At 51.0% G+C, this 25,290-nt stretch overlaps 2 long non-coding RNA genes across 2 annotated transcripts; one reads left to right on the forward strand and one right to left on the reverse strand.

Annotated features, from left to right (window-relative positions):
* Positions 1-5,950: 5,950 nt before the first annotated feature.
* LOC135307254 (uncharacterized) lies at positions 5,951-8,280 on the forward strand. The gene is made up of 4 exons (XR_010367964.1): positions 5,951-6,079; positions 7,186-7,251; positions 7,575-7,680; positions 8,207-8,280. It is a non-coding gene; the product is annotated as an uncharacterized LOC135307254 (long non-coding RNA).
* Positions 8,281-14,789: 6,509 nt separating this feature from the next.
* On the reverse strand, positions 14,790-17,364 carry LOC135307255 (uncharacterized). Its single transcript, XR_010367965.1, has 4 exons — positions 17,302-17,364; positions 16,561-16,668; positions 15,483-16,358; positions 14,790-14,953 (listed from the first exon to the last, which is right to left on the reverse strand). It is a non-coding gene; the product is annotated as an uncharacterized LOC135307255 (long non-coding RNA).
* Between the last annotated feature and the right edge of the window lie 7,926 nt (positions 17,365-25,290).

Genomic DNA, 25,290 nt, shown 5'->3' on the forward strand with positions numbered 1-25,290 from the left:
ACTACACATCACTGTTGCTTGGCCCAGATGGATGGTAACAGGGGGGCAACAATCCCCCTCCCCCGAGCTCCACTAAATCCCAGCTGCCAGTGATGGCACAGCATGAAACAAAGGAACAGCAACACGGGTCCCGGGGTAACTTTATTTGATGGTAAAAGTTCCCCTCTTCATCATCCCAGGACCCTGAACTGAGGGCAAACAGTAACTTATAGACAGGGGCAGGTCCCAGCGGGAGGATACAATCTTTAACAAATCAGGAAAATTGGGAGTAAAAACAAGGCGGGAAATACAATGTATAAACCAATGAAGAATTTCAAGGGAGGAAAACAGTTTCAGTGAACTAATAAAGTTTGAAGAAATACAAAACTGAAAATTCTCGAGGGGAGGCAAGCTCTGGGAGAAACCAGCATCTAATAACATTAAAGGAAAAATGCTGAAAGTTCTGGGAAAAGGGCAGGGACAAAAGGAACAGCATAAGGAAACCACACAATTACAAATCAAACTAATAAAAGAAAAAACACATCACAATACACAGAGCTCCATTATTAAGCTTCAGACTTCCTAATATTCAACTAGATGTAATTTTCCATTCCTTTAATATTCGTTGGTCTCAGGTCACATAGTTCTTAGTATTTGTTTTTCTCCTGAAGCCAGATTTCTTGGCCTCTGTTAATAAAGTCCACCCTCCTTGATTTTCTTCTCAACCTCTTCCAGACCAGGTGTCTCCAACTATGCCAGGGGGCAGTGTCTGGGGCAGATGTTCCTTGATGTTTGCTGATGGTCATTGATGTGTTCTTGATGGTCATTATCTTTTTGGGGACCTTTTGGGTTATTCCCAGTTCATTGAGATGTTCAGCTCATTTCCCTTGAGAGTGGTGCAAGATCCCTTAAAAAAGCCATGAGAATTCCTTTCCCTAAGGCAAAGGCAAACCAAGCCTGACTGGAGACATGAAACAAAAATTAAACTTGGTATATTATCCAACACACGTGTGCAGCGCAAGTGCCCAGCTGCTGAGGGAAATGCACCCACTACGCCCCCTCTGCAGCTCACTCAGCCTCTGGTGCAGAAGTTTGGATGCCTGCAGGGGTTGCTTGTCTCCTCTGGGTTTGTTCTTCCCTCTGGGAGGGCCCCAATGGAAATTAGTTCCATTTCCCCTGCACACCAGAGTGGCAGTGAGTCACTGCAGGCTGCTGATAGTCTGATACAAGGAAACAGGTGTGCATAAAAATCACGCTGTGAAAAGCCAGTGTCCATAAAGGAGCCAGAGGAGTCCTGCAGCTTTGTTTGAACATAGGGAGCGAGTCCATTGGGACATCCGCTTGTGGGGTTGTCTCTCTCAACTAGTGGGGAACACAGCCTCCTTTTAAACCCCCAGCCACATATTGCCCTCTTCCTTTCCCCACTGGCTGAGGTACTGGGGCAGGGGACTCCAGGGACCTTTGTACCCTCTTTTCCTTTTGCCAGCTATTAGTTCTGGTCTCCATCCAAACCCAGTCCAAAGGTGGGATGAGCGTGTTAGTCCTGACCAGGATGGGCTCCCTGCACTCCCAGCCCCTCTGCAGCCTGTGCTTTTCCGTGCCCCACTTGGCTCTTCAGGTGGCAGATGGCTTGGGGCAGGTTACTCCAGGCACACAGCGGTGCCCGTGGAGGCCCAATCCCTAAAGCTCTCCCAGAGCTGGGCTTGGCTCCAAAGTTTGTCTGCGTCCACCTGATTTTAAAGACTGTAGCACATCTGCACTTTCAAGGGGTAGTACAGCCAGTGCTGCACTCTGAGAAATAAGTCCACAGTCTGAGTTGTTGATGTCATTTAACTGATTTGCAGCTCATTCTGATGATGATGATGATGACGATGATGATGATGATGGTATCCCAGAACATTTCCTTTATTTTCCTCCCCCAAATGAAATGGTGCCATTCAGCTTCTGGAGGAAAGAACTGTCAAAGGTGCTGTTTGGCAGTCATGGAGGGAGAGGTGTGGGGGAGAAGATATGCCCTGGAAGGATGCGCTGGTGTGCTCCAGCATTTAAACAAGTTCCTTTGGTACACAGACTGGGCCATTTTCAGTACTAAATGGCTGCATTAAATGGTTTTCCAGGCCGTATGCTGGCCAGAAAGCGTTGAAAGCCCATGGGAGTTTAGGCTCCATGAGAAAGGTAGCATCAGTTCCTGTGCCAGGTGAAACACAGCATTCAGAAGCTCAGCTTGTGTTTCGAGAAGCCACCAGTCTAATGTAATCATGGCCAGAAAGCTTCTCCAATCCAGCTGAGCGGCTGTGGCAGAGCTGTTGTGTTTTACAGCAGCTCCACGGCAGTGCAGCAGCTGCAGGAGAGGGCTCAGGACAGGCTTGGGGTGGAGTGGGGTGGAAGGAAGCTGAGAGAAGCCTCTGCTCTACTACTGAGGCAGTTCTTGGCAGAAGCAAACAAAGATGGTGACTTGAAGAGATTCCTACTGTGCTCAAAGCTTGCCTCTGAAGACTAAGACGTGAGCTTGTCAGAAATCCCAGAAAATATGAGGGAAAAGGTTTGTTGTTAGTTATTGTGACAAGATACAAATCTGCCCTGGGAAATGAGCCTCTGCAGTAGACAAGGTGTCTTTTATTGTCTTAGTTCTTCCAGGAATAAAGATTACCAATTCAATGCAATTTTATAATTTACTCTAGAAGTGTGAAAATGTTCTATGTTTTTCCCAATTCTAAAACTACGTTGAAAAATATAGAACTATTACGGAAAAGGGGAAGAATTTTTAGGGGAATATTCTATGACAAATGTTCCTAAATCTTGCAAAATCAAAAATAAATATAGTAGCTCCTAGTCTCAGGAGACCCATGCCCGGCTGCTGTCTGCACAAAACTGGCGGTGCCCAGAAAATCAGCACAGCTAGGGCTGGTGCTGCCACCCAGAGAGCAGAGGTGAAGCCCAAAGGTGTTGCTCAAGCCATTCCCTGGCAGGAGGGGCCCACCTTCAGTCCTGGCTGGATACCAATGCCAGAACGTTCAGGACCAGAGGCGCCTGTTCTGGGTGGTGGCAGCATGTCCCTAGCAACAAGCTGATAATGCAGCCATGGCAGGGATGTTGGACACTGGCTTGGGGATGGCTGATGACAGGTGCAGGTACAGGTACAGGTCTCCCTGATGGAACTCTTTGGCCGGTCTTGTGAAGCTGCAGAGGCACTCCTGTGCAGAGAGGAGGTGGCTGAGGCCCCAGCTGCCAGTGGCACATGGGGAGCCTCGTGCACAGCAGGGCCCAGAGCTGGCAAGGCTCCCCAGCACGGCTGGAGCTGCTGGCACAGCTGGGCCCAGCTGGACAGCTGCCCCTCAAGGCCCCGGCCAGCAGGGCACGGCTCTGGGCAGGGTCCCTGGCCAGGAGCGGGCCCCAGAGCGCCTCTGCCTTTCAAGGGCAATCTCGGCCCTGCTCTTTCTCCTCCCCACCTCCCTCTGCCTCTGCCCTGTGCCCCTGGGGCTGCTCTTGGCCAGGCAGCCTCAGTGGGAGCCAGCACTGGCTGCAGCCCCAGCGGGGCCCCCAGGACAAGGCCCAGCAATTGAGAGGCCAATGGAAGCACTGGGCAGCAGCAGAACCCTCAGCAGAATTATTTGGAGAACCATGAACTGGCCACAACTCCATTGCGGCCTCCCTGCGAATGTTTCCTGTCTACATTAGATTTTCATAAGAAGCTGTTTCAGCGAAAGATGAAGAAAACACTCACCATTTTCTCTTCCAGTAATAATGAATTTGGACACAGCATAAGATGCAGATAAACGCCAAACAAAGCAGGCCTGCCATTAAGCCTGCCTAGCAGCCTGTTCCCTTACAGAAGCTCCTTCTGAGGCCCTTCTGGGCATCAGGAAGATGTGTTGTGGTGCTGGCTGCATCTGTGGGAGCAATGGGGAGCATGAGCTCATCCTGTGCTGCAGTGCTGCACTACTGAGTTGGCAGCACAGTGGATGGGGGCAGGACGTCCTCTGTTTCCCCCAGAGCTGGGGCCTGCAGACGCTGTTGCCTGGCGACGCCGAAGAAAGAAGCCTGTCCAGCCAAATATCATTGCTGAAGTTCTAATTTCCCGGAGATATTTTCCAATGTTAAATGACTCTACAGGTTCCTTTATACCCTCTCCTGAAATCCCAGTAGCATTTCCCTCATACCCCATCCCTCGATCTCTCCCCTAACCCCTACCCATTACCCCCATAACCAACCTTACCTATGTCTTTAACCTATTAATTTAAATATGGGAGGAGACAGAAAGGAAAACCAAAGACTTAGTATATAGTGGTTACAAAACAAAGAAAATAACGGTGACAGCTAACTTGACTATTCCTGTTTCTAGCAGTGCTCAAACAGTCTATACCTGATTCGTTTGAGAACCAGATGCCCACTCCCAGGACACCCCAAAACATCTTAATGGCTGCCACCACCACCACTGCCCTCCTATGCATCCAAACATCGGTCGGATGGGTCATGCCACAACCAAAAGAAAATGTATAGATCACACTAGTGAAATCTCTCAAACAAGATCATTTTTGCATGGCCATGGGAAGTGTAGAAGACTTGCTGTCTACATGTCTGGTGGGAATCCCCCTGTCACCAAACAAATACCCATATACAGGTAAGAAACCCACCCCAGTGTACACTTGGGATGATTGGATGAAGATTCTACCACATGCACCACAAGAGCCCCAGCAACTAGACCTACTGGGCTCCTCAAAAGCCACTGACTGTGTAAGCTTTTTCTGTGAACCACTCAAACAAAACTGCCTGGAAATAACTAAGCCACAGATGAATGTGAGAAAAGATGTATCTCCAAATGATACAAGATACAAGGTTGTTGAGTGGTACAATTATACTGCTGAAACATTGTCTAAGTCCTCTGCATTACCCAGAGTACTCCCCAGGGCAGTGTTTCTCATCTGCAGCAACAGGGTCTGGGCAGGGATCCCCTCAAAGATCAAAAGGGGCCCCTGCAGCCTTGATCAGCTTACCACCCTTACCCCAACACTACTCCAATTAAATATTGGAAGTGAGAAACTCAACTGACATGCCAAAAACTATCATACTCTCAATTCAACCAAAATTGTGATGACCAAATGTACAACAGGGGCAAGACAAAGAGGGTAGCTGTGTCCATATTTTTGCCATGGGTCGCAGCAGCAAAGGCTCTCGGTGAGCTTTCTCACCTGGAGTGCTGGCTCAGTAAGCAGACCAACGCTAGGTCCACCACCCTTTCAGACCTCTTGGTGGACAAAGAAACCACCAGACATGCCACCCTCCAGAACAGAGCGGCAATCGACTTCCTGCTGCTCGCCCATGGCCATGGTTGTGAGGATTTTGAAGGACTTTGTTGTTTTAACCTTTCTTCAAGAAGCACGTCGATCCGAGGCAACATCAAGCAAATGCAAGACCAAATGAAGACTCTTCTTACTGATAAGAAGGCTGTGGACATGATGGACAAAACGATTATGCAATGGGGCGTTCCTGGGTGGGTGGCCCCCATTCTTAAGCCTATTCTTAAGAGTTTATGGTGGGTCTTCCTCATCGTTGCTATACTCTCAACAGTGCTGAAGTGCTTTAAGAAAACCGGAGACAAAACTTTAGGTAATGTTTATTTAATAAATAAAAAAGGGGAAGATGTGGAAGACAGTCATGGGAATGATGGGGCTGGAATGCCCTGGGAGGACAGTGCTGTTTAGTTAGAGTGAGAGGCTGGCACAAATCCCCAGGAGTCTCTGGTTGTTAATGTGCTGTTCATCCCCCTGTTCTAGAGAGTTCTGTGCCCCCTCTTCCCCCACTGGCTTTCCCTGGGAAACCACCCCCTCTCTGCTCCCCCACTGGTGGACCCCCAGTCACCCCATTTCAACTCCTCCCCTGACTCCCTTCCCCATTGCATGATTTGTACCCTGACCCCTCCTACCTTCCCCCAGTGATATACCCTGGCCCATCCCCTGATGCTTGCTCTTGGCCCCTGGTTCCCTTCATCAGAGCTTGTGCTCCTGTTTGTTCTCCTCAGCCTCACCCCACCTGGAGCCCTGGATCTTCCCTAAACAAACCCTGCTGGATCTGCCAAGCCAAGAGTGCCCTCGTCTGTCTGGTGAGGCTGTCATTACTCCATCCGGGCTCAGGCGTCTGCTGGGCTGGGGGAGTTGTCAAGGCTGCCCGAAGCGGAGACGCTTTTGGTGCTGCAGGCACCCCGACAGCACCTGCCTGGGGAAGCTACTCTGGCCTCCCGCAGTGCTCCCTGCTCCCTGGGAAGTGCTGGGGATGGTTTTACCCAGGGCTTTGGGGAGGGTTTCCTCTGTGGGAGAGAGAGAGCCCCTACGGGCCTGGGGCTGCTCCAGCCACCCATCCAGGGATGTTGCACAGGGCCTGCAAAGAGGGTGGAGAGTGACCAGAGCTTACCCAGAGCTCCCCAGGCCCCTGTGCAGCTTTGGCCTTGTCCACTGACATCTGGCAGCCAAGGCCTTACCCAACCCCCTTGCAGTGCCCACTTCCCCAAGACACAGGGGGATCCCAGCACACCATGGAAATGGGTCTGGTCTGTGCTCCCTTCTGCTTTGGGGTTGTGACATCGCTTATATCAGAAAGCTGGTGAATGACAGTTTGAAGATTCTACAGCATGCTGAAGGCAAATGCTCTGTGTGCATTTCCTGACAAAATAATCGAGGTCCATGTGCCAAGAGCTCACTCATGTGCCCTTTCCTTTAACATCAGCTCCCACTGAGGCTGCCTGGCCAAGAGCACAGGGCAGAGGCAGAGAAACTTCTGTACATCATTTGGGCAGCACAGCTCACGACAGAACAGGACAGTGCTTTTTTAGTAGCTTGTGTAAAATTTCATGGTAACAGTGGTGTTGCAGTGAAGCAAAATTTGCTCCAGATCTGTGTTAAAACAAATCCAATGTGATGAAGGTTCGGCTTTGGCCTTGAGACTTTGCTCTTTGTGTGAGCCCTGCTCTGGATTGATTCCCAATCAGTCTTGGAGCCCCTTTTGGACAAAGGCTCATCCCAGCCCTGAGCCTTGGCAGTTCTCTGGCCTCAAAGGGACAGCTAAGGCTGCACTGCACATGACTGGGGTTCAGGGCTCCATTATCAAAGAGCTTTGAGATGTTTAAATTACTGTATCCTTGCAAGATAGTTTTTGTTATGAAGTTCATTCATTAGATTTTAAAACTTAGTTGTAATAAAACTTCTTTTCCAGTGCTTTTTCCCGTTATTTGATATAGTCAGTGATGGCCTAAGTATCCCATGGCTGAATTAGAAGACTGTAAGTATAATAAAATAAAATAATGTTGACCCTCTAATGTCTTTCACAGACTCCTGAAACTTATGTTGGTTTGATGTGACCAACAGAAGAGTTTGGCTCTGCTTTTAATTGAAACAAGCAGCAGAGCTGGAACCTGTTGAAGAGAGTCTCTTCACAGCTAAAGCAAACTGCCAGGGTTCTTTTATTCCAGCTCTGGGTAGGAAGATAAAAATCTCTCAGCAGTAAATCCTCCTGACCAGTAACTGATATAAACTAGGCATTTGGGCTGTTTGCTGCCTCACCCCTGAGTTCCTCAGAGCTGCAGCTCCCTGTTCTCTTGGCAGACAGGGGCTGGCTATGGATGACAGTCACGTCTCTGGCCTGGTGCACACCAGGTCCACACATGAGCTGAGGGATCATCCTTGCACACCCCATCCTGGAAGAACCCAGGTCAGTGATGAGTCTGACACAGTTTGATGCATGGCAGCAAAAGAAGGCAAAATAAAGGCTGGAATTGGTACCATTCTGTAATATGCTTTTGCCACCAACATTATCCAAGTTCCTGTGCTTGTTTTCCTGGAGAATTGGCACTCAACAGAGCTTCAGTGCCTTTGATCAAATCAGTCTTAAGAGCAGCTTGGGGCTGGTCAGTCATTTAGGTGTGAGCACTGACTGGGGTCCAGGCAACAAAAGAACATTAGCTACAGGCCACCCATACAGCTTTTCATCTTAATGAGCACAAAGCCTTTATTTTTGCAATCTGAGGGATGTTGGAGGGATTTTTGCACCATTGGGCCAAGGCACAAGGCTCTGGATCTACACAGCACTTTGGTAAGGAGGGGAACACAGGTGGGGACAATCCAGGCTGTTAGCAGTGCCCCCACCCCCTGATTAGGGACAGCACAATTGCTTTTAGAGCTCCTTAACCAGCTGGTGAAAAACTGACCTTCTTTTCATGCCCCCTGCATACTGACAGGCAAGTTGAACAGAAAATCTGCCTCTTCCTCCATGATTTTTGAGCGCCAAAGCAAAGAACCATGAAAAAAAAACCCAAAAAAAACAAAACAAACAACAACTAACAAAAAAAAAAAAAAAAAAACAAACCCAAAAAACCAAACCAAAAAACCCAAAACCCCCAAACAACTAAAATACAAATAATTTTTTGCCCAGTCGGAGCTTTTATTAGAACTTTATAAGACTGACTAAGCCAGTGCTGAATTAAGAGTGGCACATGTTTTGTGCCTTGCACAAAGTGTGGGACAGCTGCTGCCATGCAAAGGTGGGTGCAGGGTCAGACCCTTTACTTCAGACCCAGCCCTGCCTTCCTGAGGGACAGAAATTCATCTGTTAGAATCCCTTGGATTTTTGGAGCTGCTCATGGATGGCCCTCCTGTGGATAACTGGGCTGCTGTGGAGAACTGAAGAATTTTCATCTTGGTAATTGTTATGTGTATTATGGTAATTTGTGCAGAGAGAATATATATATATATATATATATATATAAGAATAAAATATCAAGCCTTGAAATCACAGTAGCAAGGGAAGAGGGGATTGCTTCACAGGCTGAGGAAACCGCAGCTGGCAGTCGGGTAGGAGGAGTGTCATTAACATAGGAAGTGAACCCAGCCGGCACAGGAGATTGTCGTTCTCACTGGTGTGAACAGGAGGAGGCCCAGCGATGATGGCCCATGGAGATGTTCATCTTAGACAGAGGGGACCATCAAGGACATACATCTGCATACGGGATTCCGGTAACCGAAGAGTGGATACACATCAGTTCCCGGACAAGGTTCTGTCCAGCACAGGACGGAGAATAGAGGCACCATGAATGTGAAGAACCCTGAGGGAAGACAAAGGGACTCTGCCACGGGCTAGAAAAAGAGTATAAGAAAGGATTCTGCCAAGCGGCATTGGTGAACAGGGGGGATTGGGTGTGATAGAAGGTGGATCTGTGTTCACCCAGCTTCCATCCCGGGGTCGGTGCTGTCCTTGATTGTTGGCTGTCGGGACTGTATATCGGTTGTGAATAAATTTATATTTTATTTTTATTGAATTGGCTGGATCGATTTTTACCTATAACAGTACCCATGTATGGGGGCCTGCAGAATCTAAGCAGCATCTTCCTTGGCCAACAACAGACTGGAAAGGAAAAACCAGCATCACAAACCTGAGAGATGGAAAACTTTGGGCTGTTTGAGATCAAAAATGTCAACTAAAAATCTCGGTGGTGAAGAACAACCTTTCTCACAAGGATTCCAGTAGAATAAATGACACAGGTGTTGGAATAACAGCCAGTGCCCACAGCAAAGACAATTCCTTGGTGAGGAGGGTCCCACGGAGAGTCGGCTGAGTAACGACACTCACAGCCAATGTGGCTACATGTCATCCTCCTTTATTAAGCAACTTTGGCATAGTTATCCTCCTCTATACACTGTCTCCTGCCACTAATGCTTAATGCTCATTGGTTAAGTAGCTACATTCACACATACATCTTAATTACTGATTGGTTGTCACGCTATAAGCATCTTTAGCTAAGGTGTGCCAAATGAGCAGCTCCCACGATGTGCTTGGCCCATTTGGTTTCATCCTGGCACAATGCTCATTCTTCCTTGTTGCATCTATTTGAGGACAGTACATGGTCTATCTTGTTCCTGTTTGAGGACGGTACATGGTTTTCAGAGTAACTCTGTAATCTGCAGACCAGGGCTGTCCAATTCCCAAAGGGGAATATCATGGCCTTGTTCAGCCAAGAATCCTTCTACACCTTGGAATAAAAGGCAGTGCCCACTGCAAAGACATTTCCCTGTCCTGTGGGCTCCACAAACCACACATGAACATGGTGCTTTTCCTGAGTGCTTCCCAAAGATTCTGTGCAAGAAGCACTGGAGAAGTGCATGGGGCAAGAGTTCTGCAAGTGCCAGGCTCTTGTGCAGCAGAAAAGTCATAAAATATGAAAGATTCTAGCAACCCCAATAAATCCATCATTTATGGCTTGTAAATACTCCAGTGAATCTCAGTTACTTCAGGGCAAAAACAAACACAGGGCAAACTTGCCCAAGTATGGTTTCATCACAAGATTCCCGTTTGTCTGCTCCTGTCTGTGGGAGAAGACAAGGTTACAAGCTGTCCAGCTGAAGAAGGAAAGGAGGATCTACACTTCCCTGTCATATTTTCCTACTGACAAAGGAATTAAGACCAAGAATTTGGGTAATGGAGGAATAAGACTGGAGTATGGATTAGGGTTTACATCCTAAGATACTTCATTTGCTGAAATAGAAGCACTTTTGTTGTACATGGATCTCCTTGCTAAACCTCTTTGTCTTCAAACTCCCTTCCTCCATGGCAGAACTGAACAAGCACCATATGTCAGAGACTCAAGTTAAAAGCTCTGTGATGAGTTAGTTTTAATGGATCCGTTACCAGTCCGTGGGGTTGCTGTCATGAGGAGCTCAGGTGGCTTTTTGTTGAGATCAAAATCAATGAGCCATTTGTCCCAGCTCCACCTGTCCGGAGGCAGCACTGGCTCCACTGTGCCATTTCTAAATGAAAATTGAATCTCCTAAAGAAGCCAGGCCAAAATCACGAGGGAGTAGTCACAAAAACTAATTTAGGTAGTTTGCTGGGTATTGATCTAACAGCTACCAGCATCCCAAAGTCCAGGCTACCCTAAAAAAGGCTCTTTGCTCTGTAAGCAGCCTTTCAATTGGTAGTGTTTCATACCCATGCAGAAGAACAAAAAGCCACTTCCACTGTAGAAACATGAGCTGCAGCTATGCAGTAAGTTATGTTCAGTAGCTGACCTGCTGCTTTAGTTTTGAGGCAGGAGATACTGCCATAAAATTTCACAAGAAAATTTTCAAGTATCTAAAATATGCCGTGTTATGGTAGTTTCTACCTCCAATATTGCCTGCACATAGCTTAAGGAAGAAAGGTATTTACCAGCCATCATAGATGAAAAAAATTAAAATGAAATAAAGGGCTTTTAAGGATATCAGAGTGATGGCCACCAGTCATTTTCCAGCTTTGTAGGATTTCAGTTGAAAGTCAATCTAAACAAGCCAGCATATGTCTAGCAAGAAGGAAATCACAGATCATCTCTGCTCCTCCACCCAAGCTTTTCTATATCAAAGATGGATGGTTTTCTTTTCCAGCTCTCAAGAGATGTGTCATAATTTACGAATAAACAAAATATCATGCTTAGAAATATTTCATAGATTGTAGCAGTTCCTTGCAGGGGAGCTCCCCGGGGAGTCCCCTGGGCTGTAAGTTCGCTGGCAGCAGCAGGCACACAAGGAGACTCCACACGGCTTCTGAGGGTGCTGATTAGATGAGGGTTTATTGGGGGTGCCAGCCCCGGGAGTAACATGATTTAAGAGGGAGAAGGGGGAAAGGGAAAGGGAGAGGGAGAGAGGACGAGGGCAGGGGAGAGATGGGCCATGAGAGAATCTGGTCTTCCTCACACAGTTTAAGAGGGAAATTCAATGTAGGTGCGAAATAAGGTCTGGGCAAATGGGATTGTAGATTCATGGGACTTTAGGGGAGGAACACAGCTTGGAATAAACCATATATTTTCGAGAGCTACATTTTTGAGACAGAGCATACAATTTGAATAAAATGCAACACCACAATAGACTATTAAGATAGATAGATGATAGATAGATGATAGATAGATAGAGAGAGAGATAGATAGATAGATAGATAGATAGATAGATAGATAGATAGATAAATGGATTGACAAGGCAGATAGAGATAGATGAATGCACTTGCCTGTATCACTTTGTATAGAAAGGGATGGGGAAGTGACAGGTTATTCTTTTCCACACATGGGAAACTTTTTCCCAGAAAATTCAGCTTCCTTCTTCAGTGCCCACCAGGGTATCTGAAGACCCCACCAAGAAGGCCCTGTGATGCCTATGGCCTGTGCATCCAGCAAGTCAAGAAAGTGAGGCCTGCCTCTTAATAGTTCAGTGGTGTTAAAGAGGTTTATTCTCGGTTTTTGGTACCAAGAGGAACAAACTGAAGCCAGTTACTGTAAAATGCCTGCACAAGCACCAGTGCAAATAACAGCCAAAGGAAGGATGAAGCCAAGGTGTCCCACAACCATAGCCCAAGCAGCCAGAGATCCTCCTTCAACCCTGGCTGCATTAAAACCCCACTGACTGCCAAGAATAAAAGCGCCCTACTGAGAGCAAGCAAACTTAACCCTCTGGCAGGACACAAATTTAGAGGGAAAAAAATTTAAAATCCCTACACCACCAGCCACACTTCCCAGTGAGAAGGTGTCATGGTTTGACCCTGGCACAATGCCAGGGCCCCCATGAAGGATATATTTCCAAAAGGGTTGCTGTGAGATGTTACCCGGGAACAGAACAAAGCAGGCTCCCATTCGGGGATGGAGGGAAAAACACAACACTTTATTTATTACAAATCTAAAAAGGAACACATACCAAGCTAAAAATGAAAACCTTCCAGATACTTTCCTCCTCCCCCTCCCTTTTCTCCACAGATTTACCATCCCTCAAATTATCAACCCTCAAATCCATCAGGGAGAGAGGAGTCCCCCCTTGCCTCATAGGCCTCCCCCGGAAGCACAATTGAAACCTCCTGTGCTTCCGCATCATCCATGGCCCCACCCAGAGAACATCGGCCCTCGTGACTTCTCCCCCCCCATGTCCAGTGCTCTCACCACTGGACACGGGCCAGGACTGCTTTTAGGGCTCCCCGTTTAAAGATGCTTCACCTACTTCTAGAAGCAGCAGTCTCTCAACTTCGGGACACCAGTCCCCCCCAAATTTCACCCCCTGGGGCCGAGGGGCCTCATGAACAGTTTCAACTTTGGGACACCAGTCCCCCCCACATTTCACCCCCTGTGAGGCCCCCGAGGGGCCTCATGAGCAGAGATCTTCCTCTCCGTGGAGACAGAGGGCATCTCACACTTTCTTCAGTTGTTTCTGTTCAAGCCGCTGCTTCACTCTTGACTCCCGGGTGTTGCCTCCCCCTAAATACAGTCTCTGGGTCACGGGGAAAAAACACGGGTCTGTCCATGGCTATACAAGAAAGAGTCCAGCCTAAGGCCACTCCATCATCTCTTACACTCAGGATTCTTCTCTCCTCTTCCAGCTTTCTTCACGCTTGCTCATCTCTCATCTCTCTCTCACCTCATCCTGATTCAGGAGGATTCAGTATTTGCAAGGTTTCTATTAGTCTACAAAGGGGTTAAAATCTTCACTTCTGCCTGTCCAGGACTCCCAGAGCTGCCAGGCACCTCTCTGCCGCATCCCCCGCTTCTGGCCGGCTGAGTTGCCAGCACAATCTCTGTCTCTCTCTCCGGGGGGGCTGCCCAGACATCTCAATTCTCATCAACCCCTGCATGTTCTCTTCCACCTCTGCACCTTTTGGGGCTCCCGGCCTCCTCCCTGTCATGGCCTCCCCCTCAACCACCCAGACGCAGCTCGGCAGGGGAGAGGCCAGACCTTACTCACCAACGCCGGGTTCCCAAAGAGGAAGTTCTCTGGCAATCTCCTGCTTTTAACCCACGTGTGTTCTCAGAGGCGTAGCCAGATCCTCAGTGGCCAAATCACATGCCAATTTTGAATTTGGCCACTGATTGGCCCGACTTAGACCTTTCCAGAAACACATTTCTGGGCCAAACCACGACAGAAGGGTTGGAACTCTCTGCCCTCCAGCACTTGCCCGGCAGGCAGGTTCACAAAGGTGCTGGGAGCTAAGCTGTGCCCTCCGAGGGAACAGAGCCAGCCTCCCTTCAGTGGGAGAAGGCACGGCCTCAGCTGTAGCCCCGGGTGCCTGCAGTGGCCCAGGGCACGGCCATAGCGGTCAATGTGTTGGGCTGCAGCACAGGGCAGGCCGGAGCTCAGCAGCCTCAGCAGAGCCGAGGGCCGCGGCCCTTCCCTGCCGGGGCCCGAGCCTGGCCCGGCCCGGCCCGGCCTGAGCAGCCCGGACTGGCCCAGGGGATGGGCTGCGCCCGCCCGCTGTGCCCACAGGCTGGGCCCAAGCCTTTGCAAGAGGCTTTCTCCCAGCTTGGCAAAACCTCGGCCAAGTGTCCCTGTGCTTGCTGAGAAGAGCAAAAAAACCCCTCAAATTTAACCCTGCTGCCCACCGCATGAGGGATCCCTGCACACCTTAGGAGAGGCCATCAATACTCCTTTGTGCCTCATGAGGGATCCCTGCACGCCTCTGCAGGGACCCCAAAATATCCCTTTGTGCCTCTTCACGTCCAGGCCCAGATGATGCCACGGAAGGAAATGTGCCCTCAGCCCAGGGACGCTCAGCATGGGCTCCCCCTTCCCTTCGGGGCCCCGCCGCTGGGCACAGCAGCCCCTGCCTGGTTCCTGCCTGCCCACACTGTGGGCATCCACGGCTGCTCCTGGGCATGGAGCTCAGCCAGTGCTGGTGCCGGGTGGGCTTTGCTTCCCCTACCACACAGACATAGTTGTGAAAACTTTATTCTTTTATTTAAATATGAAATATGGGCCAAGCCCTGCCCTGGCAGACAGGGGATGCCCACCTTCATTCCTGGCCAGGGAACAGGACCAGGGGGCTCAGGGGCAGAGGGTCTCGTGGAAGGATGGGTTTTGGAATGGCCTCCTGACGCTGCTGCAGCCATGGCAGGGCAGATAGGGGCAGAAGTGGAGAGCTGGGATAAACTGTCAAGCTCCCGCTGTCTGTGTTGTTAGGCCCATCTGCTGGTGACGCACAGGAGCACCTGTGAAGAGAGGAGGTGGCTGAGGCCCCAGCTGCCAGTGGCACACAGGGAGCCTCGTGCACAGCAGGGCCCAGAGCTGGCAAGGCTCCCCAGCACGGCTGGAGCTGCTGGCACAGCTGGGCCCAGCTGGACAGCTGCCCCTCAAGGCCCCGGCCAGCAGGGCACGGCTCTGGGCAGGGTCCCTGGCCAGGAGCGGGCCCCAGAGCGCCTCTGCCTTTCAAGGGCAACCTCGGCCCTGCTCTTTCTCCTCCCCATCTCCCTCTGCCTCTGCCCTGTGCCCCTGGGGCTGCTCTTGGCCAGGCAGCCTCAGTGGGAGCCAGCACGGGCTGCAGACCCAGCGGGGCCCCAGGACAAGGCCCAGCAATTAAGAGGCCAATGAAAGCACTGGGCAGCAGCAGAACCCTCAGCAGAGATGTCTGGACAACCAGGGACTGGCCACAGCTCCACTGCAAACTCTCTGGGAAAATTCCCTGACTATGAGCAGCCTGTAAAGGAAGCTGTTTGAGGCAGAGAATCGCAAACCACTCACCGTTTTCTCTTCCAGCAATACCAGATTCCGGCAGAGCACAAAAGCAGGCACAGTGCTGCACCAGCCACAATGACCATCAACTTAATCAAACAAGGTGTTCCCCAGCAGAAAACTCTTCTCATGCTATTCCAAGTGTAGTCAGAATCTGTTGAGGTCTCGGCTGCATCTGTGGGAGCAATGGGGAGCGTGAGCCCCTGCTGTGCTGCACTGCTGAAATGCAGCGTGGTGGATATGGGCAGGACCTCCTCACTCCCTGTTTCCTCCAGAGCTGGAGCGTGCAGGCATCTTGCTGCCCCTTGGCACAGGACTGCTCAGTACCCAAACCCCTGACCCTGCATGCCATAATTCCTCTATGCTGTGCCCTTCTGTTCCAACTAACACTTGTCAAAGAAATGGATAACGACAAGGAAAATGGTCAGGATTTTGGAGCTGCTCCAGGGCCCTCTCTCCTGCAAAGAGCGGCCCCTCCAGATGTGCGCAGAGACTGGGAAATTGCAGGGGATCTTAGGGTGTGCATGGCCGGTGGTGCATTGATGTCTTCCCGCTGTGCTGGGCACGGTGTGTCCACATGTGCAGCCAAAGCCCCCGGCTGCTGAGTCCCAGGGGAAGGCTGAGGGAAATGCACCCACTAAGCTGGCTGTCCACGCCACTCTGTTTTTGTTCCAGATGTTTGGAATGGTCCAGGGACTTACGAGCTCCTGTAGGTTTCTTCTTCCTTCTTGGAGGACCTTAAGAGAAACAGAGTTCCATTTCCCAGGAATGGATCTCACAAAACGAAGTCCCAGCCTGTGGGGTCAGCAGGGACACACTACTCACCCCTGCCATGGGAGCGGGGCTTGTGTGCAACATCCACCAAAGTCCTCCCTGCAGACACACCTGTAACACAACAGCCACAGAAGCTTCTGTCATCTCTGCTGATCTACACGGGCACCCCTGAGCCACAGGAGCAGTGAGGGGATCGCGCAGCGCAAGGGCACACACGTGCCTGGTTCTGTGCTGGCACCTGCAGCGATGCCCCCCTGGCCAAGCTTTGGGCTCTGAGCTGGCAGCTCTCCCAGGGGGAAAGGCCTTGACCTACCCTCAGCATCTCCCAGAGGCTCAGTAATGGGTACAGGTTGGGAATTCAGATCGTCTTCATCAAAAGTATTATCTTCGTCATCAGGATCGTCTTCATCATCAGGTTCACCTGCAAAGGATGGACACAACAGCTCCTGTGACACTGTTGAAGATTCTCCTTCAGGCCCGAGTGGCAGTAAGGGCACCTGGGTGATTGGTGCCCTCCAAGGCACTCCCTCAGCTCTGCCTCCCACTCAGGAGCAGGGGCAGGGGGAGCACGTGCCTGCAGTGGCCCCACACTGGGATGGAAGGATCCCTTTGCCGGACAGTCAGGGCAGAAAGGACTCCCTGGAGCTGCCAGCAGCTCTAAACCCAGACACGGGCAGGGCCAGGTATTGGCAGTGGCAGCAGGAGCAGCTCAGGCTCCCTGGGGCTGGCAAAGGAGCTGCCAAAGGCTCAGCCCCGGGGCACAGCCCTGGGCCCGGCCCCTTCCCTCTGTGCTCTCCTCCCTGGCTGCAAAAAAGCACATGGAAGGACACACTGCCATTGCACACGGGAGGAAGTTGGACTGCTCCTTCCTCCCACTGACAGCAATCCTGTGGGATCACTGTTGGGTACAAGAGTAGAAATTTGGAGGCCAGGATTTCCAGAATCCATCAAACTTCAGAGGATCTTAAGGGAAATGACAGAGGAATATTACTCTGGACAATGATTACACTTGGACAATGATTGCTCTGTTAGCAAAGAGTTGCTGAAAACCTACCATCACCAAGCTCCAACATCCTTAAACTGTGCTTTAACAGTGTTTCCCAGTGATGGAAGTCACGTTCCCAGTCTAGAAAGGAGCACAGATGGGAACTGTTCCATGCTGTGCTGGGATCCCCTTGTATAGGGAACCGAGCACTGCAAGGGGGTCAGGTAATGCTGTGTGCCTGCACTGCCAAGCAGCAGAGAGGGCAGCTGAAGCCTCAGCAGGGCTCAGGCCCAGAGGCACAGCAATTACCTCCTGGGCCTGTGCCTGGCAGCGCCTCCCTTCCTGAGGCAGAGGCTGCCATAGAGCCACTGCTTCCTCCGGGAAACTCAGCCTTCAGCACAGGCTCTCCTTCCATGTCTGCAGAAAGGAAAAAGGACAGCTGAATCAGGTGGGGTTGTTTCCCAATGGGAATGTGGCATCTTCAGGAGGCAATGCTTGTCTCAGTAATGGATAAGATCCAGGAGAAAGACCAGGGCCCTGCCTCCTCCAAAGAGCGGCCCCTCCAGATGCACTCAGAGACTGGGAAATTGCAGGGGATCTCAGGGTGGGCATGGCCCCATGGTGCAGTTTGGGCTCCCTGTCAGCTGATGCCAAATGCCTTCCTGCAGAGGCTGGGCAGAAGCTGCAGCCAGGCCAGACTGGGAAACAGCCCTGCAGGGTGTCAAAGCAGCAGCAGCAGCAGCAGCGGGGCAGCGAGGCTGCCATGGATCCCTTCCCACTGTGCTGGGCATGGCATGTCCAGATGTGCAGCCAAAGCCCCTGGCTGCTGAGTCCCAGGGGAAGCATGAGGGAAATGCACCCACCACGTTGTCTCTCCAGGTCACTCCAGATCCTGTCCATCTGTTTGGATGCCTCCAGGGACTTCCTGTCTCCTCTAGGTTTGTTCCTCCCTCTCAGAGGACCTTAAGAAAAGCATTTGCATTTCAGGTGAATGGATCCCAGTGAACCAGGGCTCAGCCTGTGGGGTCACCAGGCATACACTACTCACCCCTGCCATGGGAGCGGGGCTTGTGTGCAGCAACCAGGAAAGGAGCCTGAAAAGTCTTTCCTGCAGACACACCTGTAATTCAACAGCCACAGAAGCTCCTGTCACCTGCTTCCTGACAGGTTCTCAATGATTATTCTTTTAGCAACATTGACAACATACCTGCTGGAGGGTTAAGACCCTGGAAATCTTCATTAAGCCAAGCTGCTGGAGAAGCCTTCCTAGCATGCTCATCTAGAGGGGAGCACAGATCAGATCAGAACCCATTTCCATGGTGTGCTGGGATTCCCCTCTCCCTTAGAGAACTGGGCACTGCAAGGGGGTCAGGTAAGGCCTTGGCTGCCAGATATCAATGGACAAGGCCAAAGCTGCACAGGGGCCTGGGGAACTCTGGAATGGCTCTGGTCACTCTCCACCCTCTTTGCAGGCCCTGTGCAACATCCCTGGAGGGGTGGCTGGAGGAGCCCAGGGACCATTGGTGCTCTCTCCCTCCCACAGAGGAAACCCTCCCTAGCACATCCCGGGGAGCAGGGAGCGCTGTGCCGGGAAAGGGGAGCCAGGCTGCCGGCTCACCTGCTCGCCACACTTGGAGTGGAGCAGCCTGGGCAGCCCAGGCAGGCAGGGCCACGGCCAGGAGCAGCAGGAGGGAGAGGCGCAGAGCAAGGGCCATGGTGCCTTGCCCTCTGCCAGTCCCGCAGCTCTTGCTGCCACGGCTGTCCTGACACCGCTGTCCCAAGGTCAGCACCGCTGCTGCCACCGCCAATGCTGCCGCAACAGTTGTGCTCAAGGACTGACTGCTGGCTCCTTGTGCTGCTGTGCAACCACGGGCCTCTGTGACCTCTGTGATCTCACAGCCTTCTGTGACCTCATGGCCAGGGTGGAATTGCTTTTGGAGCTGGATCTGCCTTCTTCGGAAGGGAGCTCATCCTGCCCAGCTGCTCTGCCCAAGGGCTGTGACACAGTCCCAGCTCAGCTGATCTCACAGGTTGAGGCATGAAGGGATGCAGAGCAGACCTGCCGAGAAAGACTTGGTGTTGCAGCTAGATGAGAGGCTGGACGTGAGGCAGCCATGTGCATCCAAAGGAGAGTGCCCAGCAGGTTGAAGGAGGTGATTCCCCACCTCCGCTCAGGTGAGACCCTACTGGGAGTACTCTGGAAGGGGTTTTATAGTGATTTCTGTGAGCCATCGAGAAGTTTGATAAGAGGATCCATGTTTACCCCTGAAAGAATTTCCTACCAATGTTTTTGATATGAAAACCAAGAAAGAAGAATAAATAAGAGAAACCTGCAACTCCCTATTTCAATAAGCATTTTGCTTGTCTCTCGTGACCAATGAATAAAGTGTAAAGTTAAGAGCTTTGTAAGAATGGAGAAAAAGCATGCAGGCTAGAATAAAAACAGGGTTTGAAGCCTTCTGGAAATGGACTGTGTTGCTTTGTAGTGTCTCGGTCTCTCCCACGACAGAGTACTGCATCCAGCCCTGGGTCCCCAAGAAAGGAAGGACATGGTCCTGTTGGATCTAGTCCAGAGGAGGGACAAAATGCTCTGAGGGCTGGAGCCCTTCTGCTTTGGAGACAGGCTGGGAGAGCTGGCAGTGTTCAGCCTGGAAGAGAGAAGACTCCAGGGACACCTGATTGCTGCCTTTCAGGGCCTTATGGGGGCTTGTAAACAGATGGGACAGAATTTTTAGTAGAGCCTTTTGTGACCAGACCGAGGGGGAATGGTTTTAATCTAAAAAATGGTCAATTCAGATTAGATGAAAGAAACACATATTTTACACTATTGCTTATTAAACCTTGGCAAAGGTTGCCCAGACAGGTGGACATCCATCCCTGCAGACATTCAAGCTCCTGCTCTGAGCAACCTGACCTAGTTCAAGGTGTCCCTGCTCACTGCAGGCCATTGGGATTGATGGCCTTTAAATGTCCCTTCCAAGCCAAGCCATTCTGTGCTCCTGTGCACCATCAAAGCAGTGCTGCATTAGTGCTGGGCTGATTATGCTGGCACCTGTATTTTGGTACTTGTGCCGTTTAGCAATTGGCCACGAGAGGATTGATGGGCTGGGAAGTGAAGTCTGCAAATAACACAAAGTATGCTCAAGGAGAAACAGGAGAGCAACACGGCTTCCAGTTCAGATAAATGCCAGCATTTTGCTGCCCATTCCTGGTTAGAGAAATAAAGGAATGTCCTGAAGATCCCTTCATGTGGGTTCATTATTGTCCATATCAGTACTTGTGTTCTGTAAAACAGGTAAGTTGTTACAGCTTCTTGCCCCATTTATCCCTGAATAAAACCCAAATACTGCATTGCTCCTTGTCTACTTTCTTCCAAGTCAGGGCAAATTTTGTTCATTACTGAGTGGGACATATTCATCTGTTCACAAGCAAATTCCTCTTGCCACTCTCACAATGGCAAGACTGCTGTGTTGATTTGCTCTAATCGGACTGTAATTAAGGCCTACCTCTCACTAGAATTAAATCTGATACATTGGGAGGCAAAGTGTTCAGTCATTTCTCCTGGAGTCTGGCACTGTAGAGAGTTGTTCTGTAAGTAAATGACATCTGAAGACAGGTGTAGTCTACCATACTTCTGGCATACTAGAAGTGAGAAAAAACCCTTTGAATCAGGATTTTATCCTTTCTTCCTCCACCTCCTCCTCCCAGGAATTTTAATCTCTGAGGTCTAAGCTCTTCAGCTGCCTCACAAACATTCTTTTAATTCAGGCAGGTATCCATGCAGTGAGCCACAAATCAGGACCGTGGTGTGAACCTTGAAGCAATGTAGGTTTATAGCACTGAAAATAATAATCCAATACCCACGTTAAGCCAAGCCTATTGGTTATTTCCCAAATAACTCTACCTATCCTCAGTGATGTTTCAAAAACCATCATTGTAAAAGCTAGGAGCAGGGAGAGAGAATGTTATCAAAATTAAAAATAGAGCTTTCTGAGATCTTTATATTCCTATAAAAAAAGAGTCCAAACTGTTCATCTATGGAACATCAACTAAGAAGTGAACAAAAGACTGTCAAAATTACTGCTTGGGGAATAAAAATCCCATAAATAAAAACAAGCTTAAATGTAGATAATAAGTAAACCATCATGCGGAGAAAAAAAACAGACCTGCCAAAACTAAAACCAATAAGGCTGTTTCGTCTGTCTTAATAAAATAAAACCTGAAAAGAATCAGAGATTCTCAAGGGCATTACTTTATATAGAAACTTCCTGGTATTGGGAAAAACATGAAGAAAAGTGTAGCATGCAATTCACAGATGTAACCTAGAATTTGTTAGTGGCTTTGTTGCAGAATTTCTGAGAGGAGACTGGAAAAGCATAGGGGTTGATCAGACCACGTGTGGGCATTTACAGCAGTCTGAGGGATTTACAACTGGAGGGAAGAAAAGCAGCACACAATTCCTGGGACAATCTCTTTGCTGGCTGTGGAGTTTTTGACAGTCTGTCCCCTGGGGCTGGGGGAGCTGTCACGGGGCAGGGAGGGCCAGGGGTGGCAGTGGCTGCTCAGGGATGGCTTTGGCCCGTGTCCCTGGCAGCAGCCACTGCCCAAGCAGCTGCGCTGCCCCCGGGCTCTCCTCTCGGCCTGCTGGGCTTTGTTGGCTGGCACAGCCTGTGCCCAGGGCCGGCAAGGTGCCTGCAGGCCCCAGCTCTGGGGGAAACAGAGAACGTCCTGCCCGTATCCACCGTGCTGCCAGCTCAGCAGTGCAGCACAGCACGGGCTCACGCTCCCCATTGCTCCCACAGATGCACCTGGCACCACAACACGTCTTCCCCATTCCCAGAAAAGCCTCAGAATGGCTTGCTGTTGAGGAACCCTCTGTTTGCATGTGATAAGGGCAAGTTTGGCTATCTGTTTCTGCCAGGAAATAATTTGGAAGTGCTCAACTGAACCTTGAATCAGAGCTTCCCCACTGCAGTTCAGGTCTTTGATTGTAATTCAGTCCTAGCAGTCAGTTTTATACCCCTCCCCTTATTTTCTATTGTTATAGCGTATTTTATTACCAATGGGTTGCTCCGTTCCCCCCTGTGATGTTGGTTTTGCCCCGCTTGTCCATCTCCCCAAAGACCTGCCCTTTTGTTCACTGTTCCTCCTCCCATTGCATGTCAGTCCCTCTCCAAGCCTGCCCCTTGCTCTAGAAATTTTCCTATCAATTTTGTATCCTTCGGAACCCCATTGGTTTGTTTAAGTTCTTCCCCTCCCCTGTAATCCCCAATTGGTTTAAACCTTGTATTCCCCGCCTGGTGTTCCACCCTCAGTTTCTCCCAATTGGCTAAAGATTGGATCCTGCCCTGGGACCCTGCCAGGTTTGTAAGTTGGTGTATGCCTTTAGTGCAGTGTTGGCCTGCCCCTGATGGTCTGTAGAATAATCAGCTTAGGAAAACATAGAGCAGACCTCACCCTGTTCCTTGTCCCTACCCTCAGGGCAGTCCTACCCCCAAGGCAGTCCAGCTGTGCTGTAGAGCAGCTGTGCCCTGCAGCCACAGCCCAGATTCGACAGTTTTCTGGGGGCGGCCCAGTGCCACTGTGGGTGTGGGCAGCTAGTGGGGCTGAAGAAATGGGGCAGCACAGCACTTCCCAAATCAGCTCTGGGCCCTGCTATGCAGGAGGGTCCCTGTGTGCCACTGGCAGCTGGGGCCTCAGCCACCTCCTCTCTACACAGGTGCTCCAGTGCATATTCAGAATACAAGCAGAAAAGCAGAAGCAATGAGAAGTTGACAGTTTATGCCAGGTCTTCGCTTCTGCCCCTATCTGCCCTGCTGTGGCTGCATCAACATCATGAGGCCGTCCCAAAACCCACCCCTCCTCAATGAGACCCTCTGCCCCTGAGCCCCCTGGTCCTGTTCCCCAGCCAAGACTGAAGGTGGGCAGCCCTTGTCTGGCAGGGCAGGGTTTGCCCACATTTTATGTTTAAATAAAGAGTTGGAGTTGTCACAACTATGTCCAGGTGGTAGCAGCAGCAAAGCCCACCAGGCACCAGCACTGGCTGAGCTCCGTGCCCAGGAGCAGCCGTGGATGGCCACGGTGTGGGCAGGCAGGAGCCAGGCAGGGGCTGCTGTGCCCAGCAGCGGGGCCCCGAGGGGATGGGGGAGCCCATGCTGAGCATCCCTGGGCTGAGGCCACATTTCCTTCTGTGGGATCATCTCGGCCTGGACCCCGTCCAGGGGCATGCCCAGGAAAAGAGGGAAACCACCTAGAAAGTGCTTGCCTTGAGATCAATGGAATGAGGCTGGACTCTGAAGGAAGTCCTTCATAGCCTGAGGGGTGAGCTCAGAGCCCAGAGACAGAGACTGAGCCTGAGCCTGTGGCACCCGCAGATCTCTTATGAGCAGAGTGGCCATTTGCCCCCAAGCCTCATCTGTTCACCCAGGGCCACGTGGTGAGCACACACAGAAGATGGCTCAGCCCTGTTGCTGCTCCCTGAGTCTTATGTTTCGGTCCCTCTGAAGGCATGCAGGGGCTTTGGATCATCTCTGTGCTGTGCAAGAGGCTGGGGGCACCCAAAAATTGTGCAGGGAATTTACTGTATGTGGAAAGGTGTGCAGGGGCCGAGGGACACCTGTAAGTTGAGCAGGGGTCTGGGGTCTCTTGTGATGGCACACAGGGGGATTTTAGGATGGCTGAAGGTATAGCCTAAAGTGTGCAGCTCCCCTGATGGCCTGTGTTGCATTACTTTTGTAAGCTATGGCATCAAGTCCTCCACTTTTGAAATAGGGGTCAAAGGCCAGCACAGCGCACAGCACGGACTTGGTGGGAGCGGGGCAGGGCTGGGGCTGCCTGCAATAGTGGGAATGGCCAATGTGAGCTGAATTTTGGACATGACATTGCTTTGGCATGTAGAACCATGAAATGTCTCACGTGTCCAATATTGTATAACTCACTTCTTGTGAAAAAGAGCTAGATTGCACATAGCTACCAGCAGGGACACACTCTCCTTGCTGGAAGGGCACCTCTTGAGATCCATTCCCACAAAATTCTGCCCCAGCCATGAGGTGACAGCAGGCTCAGGGGTCACAGCAGGCTGAGGACACAGCAGGCTCTGAGGTCACAGAGGTGCCAGAGGTGCCAGAGCCCCGTGGTTGCACAGCAGCACAAGGAGCCAGCAGTCAGTCCTGGAGCACAACTGTTGCGGCAGCAGCGGCGGTGGCAGCAGCGGTGCTGACATTGGGACAGCGGTGTCGGGACAGCGGTGGCAGCAAGAGCTGCGGGACTGGCAGAGGGCAAGGCACCATGGCCCTTGCTCTGCGCCTCTTCCTCCTACTACTCCTGGCCGTGGCCCTGCCTGACAGGGCTGCCCAGGCTGCTCCACTGCAAGTGTGGCGAGCAGGTGAGCCGGCAGCCTGGCTGCCCTTTCCCGGGACAGCGCTCCCTGCTCCCCGGGAAGCGCTGGGGATGGTTTTGCCTGGGGCTTTAGGGAGGGTTTCCTCTGTGGGAGGGACAGAGCCCCCACGGGGCCTGGGCGGCTCCAGCCACCACCCCAGGGATGTTACACAGGGCCTGCAAAGAGGGTGGAGAGTGACCAGAGCCATTCCAGAGCTCCCCAGACCCCTGTGCACCTTTGTCCTTGTCCACTGACATCTGGCAGCCAAGGCCTTACCCGACCCCCTTGCAGTGCCCAGTTCTCTAAGGCAGAGGGGAATCTCAGCACACCATGGAAATGGTTCTGATCTGATCTGTGCTCCCCTCTAGACGAGCATGCTAGGAAGGCTTCTCCAGCAGCTTGGCTTAATGAAGATTTCCAGGGTCTTAACCCTCCAGCAGGTATGTTGTCAATGTTGCTAAAAGAATAATCATTGAGAACCTGTCAGGAAGCAGGTGACAGGAGCTTCTGTGGCTGTTGAATTACAGGTGTGTCTGCAGGAAAGACTTTTCAGGCTCCTTTCCTGGTTGCTGCACACAAGCCCCGCTCCCATGGCAGGGGTGAGTAGTGTATGCCTGGTGACCCCACAGGCTGAGCCCTGGTTCACTGGGATCCATTCACCTGAAATGAAAATGCTTTTC

This window comes from Passer domesticus, chromosome 9 (genome assembly GCF_036417665.1).
Source record: "Passer domesticus isolate bPasDom1 chromosome 9, bPasDom1.hap1, whole genome shotgun sequence".
Classification (NCBI taxonomy): Eukaryota; Metazoa; Chordata; class Aves; order Passeriformes; family Passeridae; genus Passer; species Passer domesticus.